The sequence below is a fragment of the Papio anubis genome, chromosome 4, assembly GCF_008728515.1.
Source record: "Papio anubis isolate 15944 chromosome 4, Panubis1.0, whole genome shotgun sequence".
NCBI classification, from domain to species: Eukaryota; Metazoa; Chordata; class Mammalia; order Primates; family Cercopithecidae; genus Papio; species Papio anubis.
This window is the reverse complement of record NC_044979.1, coordinates 128,926,122-128,943,934: the sequence shown is the minus strand read 5'-3', so window position 1 is coordinate 128,943,934 and position 17,813 is coordinate 128,926,122. Positions and strand designations below refer to the sequence as shown.

The 17,813-nt window shown below is 52.3% G+C and overlaps 1 pseudogene; it reads left to right on the top strand.

Moving 5' to 3' along the window:
• The first annotated feature begins 11,626 nt into the window (after window positions 1–11,626).
• Window positions 11,627–13,077, top strand: LOC101003587 (annotated as a pseudogene).
• The last annotated feature ends 4,736 nt before the right edge of the window (window positions 13,078–17,813 follow it).

Below are 17,813 nucleotides of genomic sequence, written 5' to 3'. Positions count from 1 at the left end.
CCAAAGTGCTGGGATTACAGGCGTGAGCCACTGCACTCGGCCTCTGATTTCTTTTCTTAAAAATAGACATAGAGGGGGAGGGATAGCATTAGGAGATATACCTAATGTAAATGACGAGTTAATGGGTGCAGCACACCAACATGGCACATGTATACATATGTAACAAACCTGCACATTGTGCACATGTACCCTAGAACCTGCATGTTGTGCACATGTACCCTAATCATTACACTTAAAGTATAATAATTTAAAAAATAGGTATAGAGACGGGTTCTATGTTGCCCAGGCTGGTCTTGAACTCTTGGCCTCAAGCCATCCTCCCTCCTTGACCTCCCCAAGTGCTGAAATTACAGGCGTGAGGTGCTGCGCCTGCCTCCTATTCTGATTTCAAAGCACTAAGACCACAGCTGATTGTTGAATAAGGAGTGGGCGTGTCAGCTACCTCAGTGGGGACGGCCGGCGGGGGAGAGCAGACAGGCTCCTGGGCCCTGTACTCTCCCACCACCCAGTTCCCCCCACCATCCACCTGTAGGCACCCCCTGTCCCCTGGAGTCTCTAACACAGAGCTGGCAGGGTACAGCCGGGCCTGGGCTGCCAACCTGGCTTGCCTGGTTCCTTAGGCCCTGAGGTTGGGGGCCAGCTCCTCCCCACTTCCAGCCTGGCCCTCCAAACCCAAACCAGGTCAAGGTCATGGTGCTGGGACAACAGACCTCCCCCTGAGCTCAACCTTACCTTGAAAGCCCTGTCTCTTCAGGTTCTCGTCCACCAGAGGGTCCCCGGAGTCCCTCTCTGGGGGCAGGGCAGGGGGAGAGAAGCCAAGTGAGGAGGCAGTTTCTGGGACCCAAGATGGCATCGTTAGGGGAAACCCAGTGCGGGGGTGTGGGGAGAATGCCAGGGCCAGGATGGGAGCAGGACAGAGGCAGCAGGAGGAGGGGCTGGTGGCAGAGGCCCCTGGGGCCCTCCCTTGCCCGCCTACACCACGGCCCACAACCCTGCGCTGGGTACCTTGACTCTCCACGATGGGCTCTTTGAGCAGCTCAGGCCTGGAAAACACAAGTGGGGCTATCACAGAGGTCCCTCCAAGCATCTGTGGGACTGCCCAGCCCTCCCCTCTGGGCCTTGGTCTGCATATCCCTGTAATGGACCCTCCTGGGTCCGCACAGTTCAGGCCTGGAGTCCCTGTCGCCCCATGTGTGGAATCTGGGGGGCTGCGCTGGGCTTGAAGGGTCCAGCTGGGAGTGAGACCCGCCCAGTCCTGAACACAACTGTCTGATATCTCAGTCCTGCTCCCAGGACATTGCATGATTGTCACTGCTGGGGATTGGAGCAGGCGGCCTCAGAGGGCCTCCCGTGGAGCTGGTTTAAAGTGTAGAAACAAGGTCTGGTGCAGTAGCTCACGCCTGTAATCCCAGCATTTTGGGAGGCCGAGGAGGATGGATCACTTGAGGTCAGGAGTCTGAGACCAGCCTGGCCAACATGGTGAAACCCATCTCTACTGAAAATACAAAAAATCAGCTGGGTGTGGTGGCAGGCGCCTATAATCCCAGCAAGTCGGGAGGCTGAGGGAGGGAAATCGCTTGAACCCAGGAGGGGGGGGTTGCAGTGAACTGAGATAGCGCCACTGCACTCCAACCTGGGTGACAGAGCAAGACTCTGTCTCTAAATAAATAAATAAATAAATAAATAAATAAATAAAGTGTAGAAACAGTCGGGGCCCACTACATAGCAAGAACTCCAAGCTTCTGGAAAGGTCTGAGATCTATGGCTCACATCTGAGACTGCTGTGTCACTGTAGTCGGGAGCACCAGTGACCAAGCCCAGCTCCGTATTATACTAATGTCTTTAGCTCCACAGACTCCAGAAAGCCCTGCCCGGACATGAGTCAACCTTCTTTATCATACAGCACTGCTTATTAAGGCCCCATCTTCAGCACAACTTGTCCCCTTAGAGCAAGCCTGTTGGGGGGCTGGGGTTTGTGGTGGGTAGAGGACACTGGGAAAATCATGCTGGCCAGAGCAGGGCTGTCGGGGGATGGCAGGGTGGGCCATGGAGTGCAGAGGTAATGAGCTCTCTGGAGAGGTAATGGACTTGGAGAGGTAATGAGCTCTCTGTCACAGGGGTAATCAAGCAGCAGCACCTAGGAGTCTGCCTGGGAGTGAGACCAAGGGCCAAACTCTCAGGGAGGGCACCCCCTGGGTCCCCAGTAGATGAGGATTTGGTGCCCACTCTGGCGGTGGGCTTCTGTACAGTGCCAGGCACAGAGCTGAGGTCACGGGGCCAGGGCTGGGAGCGGGAAGCATAGCCCTGCCTTGAACCACAGTCTCGGGAGCTAGAAAAGGCTTCGGACTGCATTTAGGCCCCTCCTGTTTATGGGAGAACTCAGGTTCTGAAAGGGGAAGCGAGTTCCCAACAGTAACCTCAGAGAGGCCGAAGCTGGGCAGAGCCCCTGAGTCCAGGTCCAAGTAGTGACAGTGGTTCTGCTTAAATAGCACAGCCGGCTGCCAAGGCCACGGGGAGTAACAGGAGGAGCTGGCCTCAAACCCACCAGACAGCCTCTCCTGTCGGCCACTGCGCTAACCTGCCTCCCTTTCCAAATGACAGGTGGAGAAAGCCATCGTGACTTTAAAAACTGCTCATGGCTGGGCGCGGTGGCTCAACCTGTAATCCCAGCACTTTGGGAGGCTGAGGCAAGGGGATCGCTTTGAGCCCAGGAGTTTGAGACCAGCTTGGGCAACATAGCGAGACTCCCCTTCTCTATAAAAAATGTAAAAATTAGCCAGGTGTGGTGGCATGCTCCTGCCGTCCCAGCTACTCAGGAGGCTGAGGCAGGATTGCTTGAGCCCCGGAGTTTAAGGCTGCAGTGAGTTATGACTGTGACACTCCAGCTTGGGCTACAGAAAGACCTGTCTCTTAAAACAAATGCTGAGGCCGGGCGCGGTGGCTCAAGCCTGTAATCCCAGCACTTTGGGAGGCCGAGACGGGCGGATCACGAGGTCAGGAGATCGAGACCATCCTGGCTAACCCGGTGAAACCCCGTCTCTACTAAAAAATACAAAAAACTAGCCGGGCGAGGTGGCGGGCGCCTGTAGTCCCAGCTACTTGGGAGGCTGAGGCAGGAGAATGGCATGAACCCGGGAGATGGAGCTTGCAGTGGGCTGAGATCCGGCCACTGCACTCCAGCCTGGGCGACAGAGTGAGACTCCGTCTCAAAAAATATATAAAAATAAATAAATAAATAAATTAGCTGGGCATGGTGACACACACCTGTGGTCCCAGCTATTGGTGTGGCTGAGGCACAAGAGTCGCTTGATGGCAGTTCGGTGCTGCTCCTGCCCCTGGGTGCTGAGCAGGCCTGGCGCTGTCTCCTGTGGACCTGGTCGGGCCTTACCTCTTGAAGACAAACTGGATGCTATTGCTGGCCTTCAGAACCTTCTGGAACTTGGCAATCCCGAAGCAGTTGGACCTGCGGAGGGAGATGCCTTCACGCAGCTCCACCACCAACAGCTCCTCCGGGTGCATCAGAAACTTGGAGTACGGCACCTTGACGGGCTCCGAGATGCCAATGGCCTTGGCTGCAGAGACATGGCTGCTGTAAGGCCACCCGGTGCCATGGGGCCAGAAGCCTCAACCCCTGTGTCCTGTGCCTATGTAGGGGGCAAAGCTGCCAGAACCCTTTTGAAGGCCTGCCAGCCTTCCTGGGAGGTGGGAAGAGTGGCCTCCCAGCTTGCAGGAAAGGGCCCTGGAGCTCACAGGGCACGTGACTTGTCTGAGGTCACAGAGCCACTGAACAGCAGAGCCAGGGGATAAGAATTCAACCCATGCTTACCCCAAGGCCCATGCTGGGTCCATGCCCTCATGCCTAGGCAGCACAGAAGTCACCACTAATGGCTGCTGAGATTCGGCATTACCTCCCCCTAAGTCCACTTGACCTCACCCTTCCAGTAAGGCCCCTCCAGTGTCCCTCCTGCCACCACAGGCAACCCCACACGCTGGTGTGGCCCAACACCACGCCGTGGAATGAGCCTGATCTCTGCCACTGAGTAGTGTGGGGCCTTGGACGAGCCACACCCCTTTACCAGGTCTCAGTTCTCTTCATCTGTAAAGTGGGTCTTAAGACATGGGGATTTTGTGAGATGGGATACAACAACATGGGGGGCTGGGCACGGTGGCTCATGCCTATCATCCCTGCACTTTGGGAGGCAGAGGCGGGCGGATTGCTTGAGGTCAGGCGTTCAAGACCAGCCTGGCCAACACAGTGAAGCCCTGTCTCTATCAAAAATACAAAAATTAGCTGGGCGTGGTGGCGGGCACCTATAATCCCAGCTACTCGGGAGAGTGAGGCAGGAGAATCGCTTGAACCTGGGAGGCAGAGGTTTCAGTGAACCGACATTGTGCCACTGCACTCCAGCCTGGATGACAGAGTGAGACTCTGTCTCAAAACAAAAAAACAAAACAAAACAAAAAAACATGGGGAAGCACCTAGCCTCATGCCTGGCACACCACTGAGGTTATCTTATTCTTTTCTTTTTAAGGAGGATCCCAGCTCCTCCCTTCTCTCCCTCCCTTGTCCCTGCCCAGAGAGCAGCTCGGATGGGAGCAGGCAAGGGGATGGGTCCAAAGTCCTTCTGCAAACAGGGCAGCTGGAGGGGGCCGGGATGCCCCCAGACCCCATCCCACTTGTTGCTCACTGTAATGTGTGTTGACGAGCATATCCACCTGCTTCCACAGGGGCTGGATCACGTCACTGTGGCTGTCTGGAAGGCAAAAGGCAGTCTGTTGAGGCTCTTTGGTGGCAGCTTCTTGGCTGATGTTCCTGCTCTGCTGGTACCAAGATTGGCCCTGTGGTGGGATCTTGGAATGGGGGAAGGCTGGGGCGGTGGCGGTGGATAACTTATTTCCTCAGAAATGTCACACGCAGACAGATCCACAATTCCTGGGCTCACAATCTTGTTTGTGAAATCAAATCTAGGGCACCACCGGTCTAAATGAAGATTTGGAAGGTTCTGTGTACTAGCAGTGACCATGGGTTTTTCTAGGTATGTGACTGAGTATAATACGTGACTGAGAACTAGTGGGTACACACTAAGCCTGCGAATTGAGCACGCCGCCACCAGGTGGCAGTGGAACTGTGTTAAGACTTCCTGGGTCCTCCGGCCAGGCTGGGTTTGGGGAAGTGACAGTTCTCTCCTTTGACACTCACTCATTCCATTCCAGGGTACTCCACAGGTGAAACAGACCCACCCTCACCTTGGCCTCCCTCTCTCTCTGTCCTACTTCCATTCTCAGCAGGGTGGGAATTCTCATGTTCCTCAGAATGGGCGTGTCTGCTGGACACAGCCAATTTTGTGCTTTCAGGCCTCTATTCTACTTGTTCAGATAGCGGAGGCTCAGTTCCCAGTCTTAAAACCTTTGCGGAAGGCAGCAGGGTGTGTAATGAAAACAAAGCCTTGTAATTTCCCTTAGCAGTGGGAACCGCTCGCAGCTCTGACCAGGTACCTCCTAAAGACCTTCTGGAAGACGGGTCTTTAAATCTCCTCCCACCTCAGGCAGCCCACAGGACTCCCATCCCCAAACCAGGGTGCTGGAGAGAGATGGGATGGAGAGAAGGAAGAGACCCCGAGGCCAAGGGGAGGTGGAGGGCAGGGGAGAAGAGATGGGGTGGGGGTGGGCATAAAATGTGGGGGGTAGACAGGGCCTCACCCTCCATGGGCCACTCCTCAGGCTAAGGGTCCTCACTTGGACCTTTGTCTAAAAGAGAACAGAGGACGCCGGGAAGCCACGTTCATCATCTCCTAAGCCACGCACTGCTGACGTCAGACCAGAGAGCTGGGGAATGGCAGGCCAGGGGGCCCCAACTCTGAAGCATGGCACCCACTCCAATGGGCTCAGAGACCCCGATTCCGTACAGGTGCCCACCCTGGCCTTCACACAGAAGCAGGCTGAGAACATTTTGCATGCACCTCCCAAGCTAGTCTGTTTTAGACACCGAGGACACGTGGGAACAAGACAAAGTCCTTGGCCAGGCATGGTGGCTCACGCTTGTCATCCCAGCACTTTGGGAGGCCGAGGTGGGAGGCCAGGAGTTCGAGACTAGCCTGGCCAACATCGGGAAACACCGTGTCTACTAAAAATACAAAAATTGGCCGGGCCTGGTGGTAGGCACCTGTAATCCCAGCTACTCGGGAGGCTGAGACAGGAGAATCACCTGAACCTGGGAGGTTCCGTCTAAAAAAAACAATTCCAGGTGAGAACACGGGACAATTTGTTTAAAATTGTCATCACATGAGTTAGCACATAGAAAAAAAAACATACAAAAGGGTAGATACTAGGAATACTAGTGGTTGCCTGAGGAGGATGTGACCGGAGCTTTTTCCTTCACATGTTACATATTTTTTGTTTTGTTTTGCTTTGTTTTAAGAGACAGGGTCTTGCTCTGTTGCCCAGGCTGGAGTACAGTGGTGCAATCACAGCCCACTGCAGCCTTAACCTCTTGGGCTCAAGCAAATCTCCCACCTCAATCTCCCGAATAGTTGGGACTACAGGTATGTACCACCACATCCAGTTAATTGTTTTATTTTTTTGTAGAGATGGGATCTTGCTATGCTGCCCAGGCTGGTTGTAAACTCCTGGGATCAAGTGATCCACCTGCCTCAGTCTCCTCAGTAGCTGAAACTAGAGGCGTGCGTCACCACGGCTGGCTACTTTTAAAATTTTTTTGCAGAGAAAGGGTTTCGCCATGTTGCCCAAGCTGGTCTCGAACTCCTGGGCTCAAGTGATCCTCCCACGTTGGCCTCCCAAAGTGCTAGGATTACAGACATGAGCCACTGTACCTGCTTAATGTATTACACAGTTCTGTATCATTTAACTGTTTCATATCATACATGTGTAAACAGAAAAAGCACACACATGCAAAATCCTCTAATCCATGGTGGTCCTGGACATCTCAGAATTTTCTTTTTTTGTTGTTGTTTTGTTCTTTTTGAGACAGAGTCTCGCTCTGTCACCCAGGCTGGAGCACAGTGGTACAGTCTCAGCTCACTGCTACCTGCGCCTCCTGGGTTCAAGCGATTCTTCTGCCTCAGCCTCCCGAGTAGCTGGGATTACAGGCATGCACCACCATCAGAATTTTCTTTTTCTTTTTTCTAGACAGAGTTTCGCGCTTGTCACCCAGGCTGGAGTACAGTGGTGCGATCTTGGCTCACTGTAACCTCCGCCTCCTGGGTTCAAGTGATTCTCCTGCCTCAGCCTCCCAAATAGCAGGGATTAGAGGTGCATGCCATTATGCCTGGCTAATTTTGTATTTTTAGTGGAGACGGGGTTTCACCATGTTGGCCAGGCTGATCTCGAACTCCTGACGTCAGGTGATCCACCCGCCTTGGCCTCCCAAAGTGCTGGGGTTATAGGCGTGAGCTACCACACCCAGCCATAATTTTCTTAATTCATCGAGTTTGACTGGGGTGCCTGGGAAGGAGCCCTGCATGGGAAACGTGTTCCAGCCCAAGGCTGTGTGACCTGTGTAGGGAGGTGGCTGAGCCTGACTGAGCCTGTGTTCTGCTCTGTGAAACAAACAGCAATGGTGCTATGCTCATCCAAGGTCCCCAGCCCCTGCAGTGCCACCCAGCCTCTGGCTGTGAGTGCTGCATGGAGGCTTCTATGGTGTTTTCTAATGCCACTGCGAAACTCAGCTGGGTGCCATGTCAATTCCTTAGCCGCCACGCCATGCTGTCATCTCAGCCTGAGCTTGGCGTCAACCAAACTCTCTGGATAGCTACACCACAGACTGCTGTCAAGTCTAGTTATGCCCAGTTCGTGCTGGACAAAGCATAGTTTTTTTTCTTCATTACCAAAGTATTAGAAGTGCATCATAACTGATTTAGAAAATAAACGCAAATCAGTTTGCCTAGCACTGCTACTGTTTTGCCATACCCTTGTTTTTCCCCAGTGATTACATTTGAAACACAGTTGTAAGCAAAGCACAATCAAATTTTCTTCTTTTGCTTAGTGTTACATCCTAAGCATCCTTCCTTGTTGCCTATTTTTGTTTGTTTGTTTGTTTGTTTCTGAGATAGAGTTTCACTCTGTTGACCTGGCTGGAGTGCAGTGGCACGATCTCGGCTGCAAACTCCGCCTCCCAAGGTAGAGTGTACAGAAAAATGTACCTCCCTGATAAGCAAAAATTGTAACATTTCCAGAGAGCAATTCAGCACAGTATGTCGTGAGCCTTAAAAATCTTTTTAGGCTGGGAGTGGTGGTGGCTCATACCTGTAATCTCAGCACTTTGGGAGGCTGAGGCAGGAGGACCACTTGAGCTCAGGAGTTTAAGACCAGCCTGGGCAATATAGTGAGACCGCATCTCTACAAAAAATTTTTAAAAATATTATTTGGGCTTGGTGGTACACGCCTGTAATTCTAGCTACTCAGAAGGCTGAGGTTGGAGGATTGCTTGCACAGCCCAGAAGGTTGAAGCTACAGTGAGCTGTGGTCACAGCACTGCACTCCAGTCTGAGTGACAGAGTGACTCTGCCTCAAATAAAAAAAAAAAAAAAAAGAAAAGAAAAATTTTTACTTTTTGGCACACTAACTCCATTTCTAGACATCTATCCTAAGATAATAATCAAAAACATATAAAAAATGCACATACAAATATTGACTATAGGAATAAAAGATTTCATTGTTTACATTGTACAGGTGAATGTTTAAATTGTGGTACATCCATTTGTGTTATTTATTTTTAAAAATTTTGAAGTATAACCATGTAGAAAACTGTCCTAGCATAATGTTAAGCATGGTTCCAAATGTGTTTCAAAATCTGACGCAAAGCACACAGAAGGCAGGCAGGTGGGAAGGAAGGATGGGGGAAAGAAAGAAAGGAACAATGAAAAGAAGAAAAAGGAAGGAAGAAAGAAAGAAAGAAGAAGGAAAGGAAGGAAGGAAAGAAAAGAGAAAGAGAAAGGAAGGAAGGTAGGGAGGGAAGAGGAAGGAAGGAAGATAGGGAGGGAAGAGGAAGGAAGGAATGAAGGGAGGAAGAGAGGAAGGGAGGGAAGAAAGAAAAAGAAGAAAGGAAGGAAAAAGAAAGAAAAATGAAAGAAAAGAAGCAAAGAAAGTAGGAAGGAGAGAAAAGGAAAGAAATAGGAAGGTAGTGAAGGAGGGAGGGAGGAAGGAAGGAAAGAAAAGAGAAAATGGGAAAAAAAGCAAAATCTTAGCAGTAGTTACCATTGGGTTTGAGGGATAGAGGTGCTTTTAATTTTCCTTTTTAATATTCTCTAAATTTGCTATAGGGGTAGAATCATCCCCTTCTGGCAGGTTGTGAGACTTGTCTGTCCTTACTGGAATAATGAGTTGAGCCTGATGCAGTGGCTCACGCCTGTAATTCTAGAACTTTGGGAGGCTGAGGCAGGTGGATCACAAGGTCAGGAGATTGAAACTATCCTGGCTAACATGATGAAACCCCATCTCTATTAAAAATACAAAAAAATTAGCCAGGCATGGTGGCATGTGCCTGTCATCCCAGCTACTCAGGAGGCTGAGGCAGGAGAATGGCTGAAATCCGAGAGGTGGAGGTTGCAGTGAGCCGAGATCACACCACTGCACTGCAGTCTGGGTGACAGAGCGAGACACCATCTCAAAAAAAAAAAAAAAAAAAAAAGGTGAGTTGTTTGCGGGGTAGGTGTCTGGTTTACATTTCCAATGCTTTCACTGCCAGAGAAAATTGCTTGCTCCCTTAATAAAAAGTCAATGAAGCTGAAAGAAATCTACTTCTTGGATTTGGGGTGGAAGCCCGAAGACTGGTAAGCATTCTTAAATACCGAGGAAACTCACCCAGGCACTGAGAGGGGACGGTTGTCAGGATGGACCTGAAATTCTCATGACATTCTGTGGGGATGGTGGGCAGGGCCTCTAGTCACTGTCTCCTGATTTGAAAAGTTAGAAGGGTGAATGAACGCACAGGACCATGATTTCAAGTGGAAACGTTATCACTTTGTAAATAATAGCAACTCATCCTGAACTCCCTACCTTGTCTGGTGAATGTAGATGAATCCATCAATGGGGGGCTGGGCTAGATGCACTTCCTTTCACACTGCGTTAATTCTGTGCCCTAAGGCCAGGCACAGTGGCTCACACCTGTAATCCCAGCACTTCAGGAGGCTGAGGCAGAAGGATCACTGGAAGCCCAGGAGTTTGAGACCAGCCTGGGCAACATAGTGAGATCCCACCTCTACAAAAAATAAAATGAAAATAAAGTTCTATGCCCTAAATCTCTGTCCAGCTCAGGCTACATATCTGTAGTGCTGGTGGGCCTGCAAGCACACACAGGTTCTGGACCTTGCCTTCAGTTTATTTACAATCCAGTGGAAATGGAAAAACATGAAAAGTTGCCAAGCACAGTGGCATGTGCATGTCATCGCAGCTCCTGAGGGGGCTGACACAGGCGGATGGCTTGAGCCTGAGAGTTTGAATCCAGCCTGGGCAACATAGTGAGACTCCCTCTCTTAAAAAAATAGAAAAAGGGGCCGGGCGCGGTGGCTCAAGCCTGTAATCCCAGCACTTTGGGAGGCCGAGACGAGCGGATCACGAGGTCAGGAGATCGAGACCATCCTGGCTAACACGGTGAAACCCCGTCTCTACTAAAAATTACAAAAAAACTAGCCGGGTGAGGTGGCGGGCGCCTGTAGTCCCAGCTACTCGGGAGGCTGAGGCAGGAGAATGGCGTGAACCCGGGAGGCAGAGCTTGCAGTGAGCCGAGATCCGGCCACTGCACTCCAGCCTGGGCAACAGGGCGAGACTCCGTCTCAAAAAAAAAAAAAAAAATAGAAAAAGGGCCGGGTGTGGTAGCTCATACCTGTAATCCTAGCACTTTGGGAGGCTGAGGTGGGCAGATCACCTGAGGTCAAGAGTTCAAGACCAGCCTGGCCAACATGGTGAAACCCCATCTCTACTAAAAATAGAAAAAAATTAGCATGGCATGGTGGCATGTGCCTGTAATCCCAGCTACTCCAGAGACTGAGACAGAAGAATAGCTTGAGCCCGGGAGGGAGACGTTGCAGCGAGTCGAGATCACACTAGTGCACTCCAGCCTGGAAGACAGAGTGAGACTCCATCTCCCCGGGGGGAAAAAATTGCAACTTTTGGCAGGGCATGGTGGCTCATGCCTGTAATCACAGGATTTTGGGAGGCTGAGGCTGGCAGATCACTTGAGGTTAGGACTTCCAGACCAGCCTGGTCAACGTGGTGAAACACAGTTTCTAATAAAAATTAGGCCAGGTGCAGTGGCTCATGCCTGTAACCCCAGCACTTTGGGAGGCCGAGGCGGCGCATCACGAGGTCAGGAGATGGAGACCACCCTGGCTAACACGGTGAAAAGCTATCTCTCCTAAACATACCAAAAAAATTAGCCAGGTGTGGTGGCGGGCGTCTGTAATCCCAGTTACTTGGGAGGCTGAGGCAGGAGAATCGCTGGAACCCAGGAGGCAGAGGTTACAGTGAGCCGAGATCGCGCCACTGCACTCCAGCCTGGGCAACAGAGTGAGTGAGACTCCATCTCAAAAAAAAAAAAAAAAAACAAAAAAAAAAAACCCAACTCGGGCGCTGTCGCTCGGCTGCAGAGGCTGCGGTTGGCGGTGGCTGCGGCGGCAGCGCAGGCTAAGCGGCAGCGCGGGAGTCCGCGGTTGGCGCTGCCCCAGCGGGGACCCCGCGGCTCGCAGGCAGCGGCCGAGGCGGGGCAGGGCGGGCGGGGGCCGGTGGGCGGCGGCCGGGCCGGGACGATGACTCTGGAGTCCGTGATGGCACGTTGCCTGAGCGATGAGGTGAAGGAGCGGATCAACGCCGAGATCCAGAAGCAGCTGCGGGGGACGAGCGCGACGCCCGGCGCCAGCTCAAGCTGCTGCTGCTCCGCAGGGGCGAGAGCGGGAAGAGCATCTTCATCAAACAGACGCGCATCGTCCAGGGCGCCTGCTACTCGGAGGCGGCCAAGCGCGGCTTCACCAAGCTCGTCTACCACAACATCTTCACCGCCATGCAGGCCACGATCCGGGCCGTGGAGACGCTGAAGATCCTCCACAAGGAGGAGCAGAACAAGGCCAGTGGCTCCTGATCCGGGAGGCGGACGTGGAGACGGTGACCACCTTCGAGCACTGGTACGTCAGCGCCATCAGGACCCTGTGGGACGGACCCCGGCATCCAGGAGTGCTGCGACCGCAGGCGCCAGTGCCAGCTCTCGGACCCGGCCAAGTACTGCCTGGCGGACGCTGCCCGCAGGGCCGCCTCGGGCCACCTGCCCACCCCGCAGGACGCGCTGCGGGGCCGCGTGCCCACCACCGGCATCTTTCGACCTGGAGAGCATCATCTTCAGGATGGTGGATGTGGGGGGACAGCGGTCGGCTCCAGGAAGCGGATCCACTGCTTTGGGAACCTGACGTCCATCCTGTTTGTCGTCGCCCTCAGTGAATACGACCAAGTCCTGGCGGAGTCGGACAAGGAGAACCGGGTGGAGGAGAGCAAAGCCCTGTTCCGGACCATCGTCAACTATCCCTGGTTCCAGAACTCCGTCATCCTCTTCCTCAACAAGAAGGACCTGCTGGAGGACAGTATCCTGTACTCGCACCTGGTGGGCTCCGTCCCCGAGCTGGACGGGCCCCAGCGGGAGTTCATCCTGAAGATGTTCGTGGACACGAACCCCGACGGCGACAAGATCATCTACACGAAGAACATCCGCTTCGTGCTCGCGGCCGTGAAGGGCACCATCCTGCAGCTCAACCTCAAGGAGCACAACCCGGTCTGAAAGCGCCCAGGCCCAGGGAGACGGGACGGAGACAAGGGCCCGGACAAACTTTCCTTCACACCGAGCCCGCGGCTGCCGCCGGGTGGCGCTGCTGAGCCCGGGCCGGGGCCTCTGCCTGCGGAGGAGTTGTTTTGTTTGTTTTTTAATATTTTTAACAAATGGTTTTTATTTCACAGTAATCAGAGGATGTATATCTCTCCGAACACTTGGCGCGCCTTCTCACCTTTTGTCAACGGGCAAAGGCAGCCTTTTTCCGGCTTTGACTTATGACTGGCTTTTTTCTTAAAAAAAAAAAAAAAAGAAAAGAAAGAAAGAAAACACCCAACGAAACATAAAACACACGAGTGCCCCGTGTCCCCAGCGACTCTGGGCCTCACGGAGCCCCTTGCCAGCCAGCATGGGGGTCCCCACACCAGCAGCCTCCGGCGACTGTCCTTCCAACCCCATGTGCTTTTTCTTTCTCTTTCCCGCTTCTTTTCTTCTTCATCAGGAAAGGCGTGGAGACTCGGGGACTGACATTTTTCCCCTTTTTTAAGTTATTGACGCCCAGTGCGCCTGGCCTCTTGACAACTCAATGCTGTGTTTTGCCCACTGGTCTCCTGAAGAGGGGCTGGGGGACTCCCTCAGTCGCCCACCCTGGGAAGTGTCTAAACTTTTTTTTTGTAAAAAGAACCGCCTGACCTCACAGGTTGAAGAAACGCCCAGGGTCCTCTATTCTGGCCAGGTACCCCATCCCTCTGCAGAGGCTGGGAAGGGTCCCTGGGCTGGAGTCATGGGGGCTCGGGGCTCCTCTGGGTTGTGCCCCTAGGGGCGACATTGGCTGCTTGGGGCTGCCCAGGGGCTCCAGAGGGCTGCACGGCCACCCTGCCCCAGCTGGAGTGCACCCCACTGGAGCCCACGTGGACTGGGAGGCTGGAGGGATGTCCCCGGTAACACCCAAAGGCCACTTGGATGGGGCCATTTCTTTTCGTTTTGTTCTGCTTTGTTGTTGTCCCCAATTTGGAAACAGTGGGGGTAGAGTGGGGACTTTTACAGAATATTCCCAGGTGTGTACCGGAGACGTAGAGAGGGGGACATGGCCAGCATCTCCCATCGCGTGTATCCTTGTCCCAGCACTGTGTCCGCCTCCCAGGGCGGGGAGGCCAGCACTTGCACTTTGGCCAGGAGGGCCGTGGAAGGAAGGTGGCAGCTTGGCGCCCGGCCCTGGCAGCTTCCAGGCCTGACAGCCACAACCCTGCGGTCTGATGGGAGCCGCCAGACACGGCTGCGCCCACTGAGCCACAACCGAGGGGACGCCTCCCTTGACCTTTGAGCACTGAGGCACCCAGACTGGTTCTCCCCCAAAGACTCAGAAGGTGGGGAACGAGGGGACTGTTTTTGGGGAGGTGGCTCTTTCGTCTGCTGTTGACTGACCACTGCAGCACTCTGTGGGTCTGGGCTTCGCACAGCTGTCCCAGGGATGGATCGCCCGTGCTGCCCTCGCCCACTGCGATTCTGGGACCCTGGACAGCTGCTTCTGGCCTTGGCAGATTATAAAAGAAACAGCCCCCAAATAAGACCACCCCGACCAGCAGTTCCCACCTGCCACTGTCACGCCTGCCCGGGTCTTCTTCTGCGCAGGGCTGTCTGCTGGCTTCTGGCGGGAGAAGAGGGGGAGCCCCGTGGAGGGGACAGGTACATTTCTGGTGATCAGCCCCACTGGGAAACCGGGCAGCGCCCCCGCTCCCCTCGCCACTTTTCCGCTTTTGTCTCTCCCAGAAGTGTCCTTTTTTTTGTGCCAAATGTCTACTTAAGAGGGTTGGCGCCAGAAAGCCCCATGGTGAGTGCTGGGGCCCGGCCGTGCCCTGGGGGAGCAGATGGTGCCACCCCTGGCGGGGCCAGTGTATCCACTGCCGGCAGCGGACCCCTCTAGGGGGCCTAGACTTGTGGCATCTCTGAGGGCCCAGATCACACAAGGGGACCTGGACCTGGCACAAGGGTGGAATCGCCCAGCGTGCAGGCTGGGGTGCTTAGTATTAGCCCTTCCAGGGGAGGGGGCTGTGCCAAGCATCCCAGAGCCAGGTTGAGGCCACCAAACCGTCTTGGCCTGGGTCCTCTGGGTCCGAGTGCCTGATCCCCCGACCCCTCAAAAAAGCAGAGGTTGGTGTTGCAGGCCTGGGGTAGGGGTGTCTGCCCCAGTAGAGTCCCAGGCAGTGGTTCTCACATCAGTGACACCCTCAGGTCAGGGAAGGGGCAGCCGATCCCCACCCGTGTCATGTGTGGGACCACGTGTGGGGTGTGCGTTTTCACCTTGGTGAAATCTCACCTGCCAATGCTTTCTCGTGAGTGCCGACCACCTTCTCTGACCATGTCATGCCCAGGCAGCAGCAGGCCCTGGCCACCGCAAGACCCACGTCCTGGGTCCCCCGGCTCCCCTAGAGGGTCATTCCCTTGCCAATGTCCCCAGTGGTGGCAGCATATCCTGCGGCTGGCCTGGTGGACAAGACCCGGTGATACTTGTATATTACACTGTCCTGATTTCAGACAATTTCAACCTTATTTAAAAAAGAATATTCTATATAATGCTGTTTCATCTTTTTTTTTTTTTTTTTAATTTTTGAGATGGAGTCTCACTCTGTTACCCAGGCTGGAGTGCAGTGGCCGGATCTCAGCTCACTGCAAGCTCTACCTCCCGGGTTCACGCCATTCTCCTGCCTCAGCCTCCCGAGTAGCTGGGACTACAGGCGCTCGCCACCTCGCCCGGCTAGTTTTTTGTATTTTTTAGTAGAGACGGGGTTTCACCGTGTTAGCCAGAATGGTCTCGATCTCCTGACCTCGTGATCCGCCTGCCTCGGCCTCCCAAAGTGCTGGGATTACAGGCGTGAGCCACCGTGCCTGGCCCTACGATGCTGTTTTCAAAGCTTTTACTGTTTGAAATGCATGTGTCATGCACGTTGGGGGACAGGAGGAGGGGCTGAGGAGCGGCTCAGTGTCACCTTCCGTGGCCACTGGCCCTGACCCTTAATCCAGACACCGATGGAAGTTGACTTTTCATATCTTTCTCCTGAAATGAACTCTGTTTTAAATTGGAATATATTTTGTTAAAAAAAAAAAAAACCCAAAACCCAAAAACAAAACGAACAAAATACCCACTATGAGATTCCTCTATAGAGTCACCAAAAATCCTAAAGCTGAAAACACTAACAGTGCCGAAGATTTAGAGGATCGTGCTGTAAGAGAACCATTACCGCTCTAATGGGAGTTTACACTGGTGCCCCCCACTTGGGGAATAAACTGTTTGGTAGGCTGGTGCTGGTGCTAACACACTCGTGATCTCCTATTTTATCTTTTTGAGACAGAGTTCACTCTGTTGCCCAGGCTGGAGGTGTAGTGGTGCCATCTCGCTCACTGCAACCCTCCGCCTGGGCTCAAGTGATTCTGCCTCAGCCTCGAAAGTAGCTGGGATTAAAGGTGCCCACCACCACTCTGGCTAATTTTGTATTTTTAGCACAGATGGGATTTCTCAATGTGTTGTCCAGGCTGGCTCAAACCTGAGCTCAGGCAATCTGCTCACCTTGGCCTCCCAAAGTGCTAGGATTACAGGCTGGAGCCCCTGCACCGCCAGTTCACTCTCTTAGGCAAATTCTTATAGCAACTTCTCATTCCATAGTGATTTCAGTCACTCTCAACAAATCACTTTACAGTTATCAATATTTGAACTTTCACAGGTGTTGTCATAGATAAGGAATTTGGCCAAATGGACTCTTGATTATTGCAGTAAAAATTCTGCTCAAATTAGGTAACAGGCATTTGAAGTTTAAAATTATGCAAACTGTGTTGCAAAAATTTCGCTTCTAGGGATTTAAGAAACAGTCATGATTGCACAAATAAATGTGCTGTAGGGATGTTCATTTAACAAAATGTGTAAAACAGGGAAAACCTGTAAACAAACTAAGTGTCCTATAACAGAATTCATTAAATAAGTTATGATACATACATATGATGAAATGTGTGCAGCCATTAAAAAATGTTATGAGGGGCTAAGTGCGGTGGCTCATGCCTGTAATCCCAGCGCTTTGGGAGGCCGAGGTGGGTGATCACTTGAGGTCAAGAGTCTGAGACTAGCCTAGCCAACATGGTGAAACCCTGTGTCTACTAAAAACACAAAAAATTAGCTCGACGTGGTGGCGCATGCTTATAATCCCAGCTACTTGGGAGGCGGAGGCAGGAGAATCGCTTCAACCGGTGAGGCAGAGGTTGCAGTGAGCGGACATTGCACGATTGCACTCTAGCCTGGGTGACAAGAACAAAACTCCGTCTCAATGAAAAAAAAAAAAGGAAAGAATATTTGACATGAAAGGTAATTTTTATAATACATAAATACATTAAGTGAAAGAGCAGATTACACCACAGTACATCTAGTGTGTTTATATTTTGAAAAAATATATATTTTGAATATTGGAATTATATACACCCAACTAGTAATGCTATCCATTGAGTCGTGAAATTACAAGTGATTTTTTTTTTTGCTTGTCCCTATTTTCCAATTTTTCTACAGTGACGGTACTTGCAATAATTAAACATAGTATGGTCATTTAAAATACGTCCACAAATTCTTTGATACTCTCTTCAAAAGGCAGAGCCCAGTTCCTATCCGTGTGGGCTGGGTTACATGATTCCCTTCTGACAGATGGGAAAAAGCAAAAGTGATGGCTTGCAACTTTGCAAACTACATCATAAAAGGTTCTGTGGCTTCCTCTTGCTCACTCTTTGATTACTCACTTGGGAGAGCCAGCTGTCACACCATGACACCTAAGTAGCCTGTAGAGAGGCTCATGTGACAGAAACTGAGGCCTCCGGTCAGCAGTCACATGAGTGAGCCATCTTGGAAACAGGCATTAGGTGACTGCAGTCTCAGTGGACAGCTTGACTGCAATGTCATGAGACACCTTGAGCCCAAATGACCCAGCTCTGTCACTCCTGAATTCCTGACCCACAGAAATGGAGATCCTAAGTATTTTATTTATTTATTTATTTATTTTATTTTATTTTATTT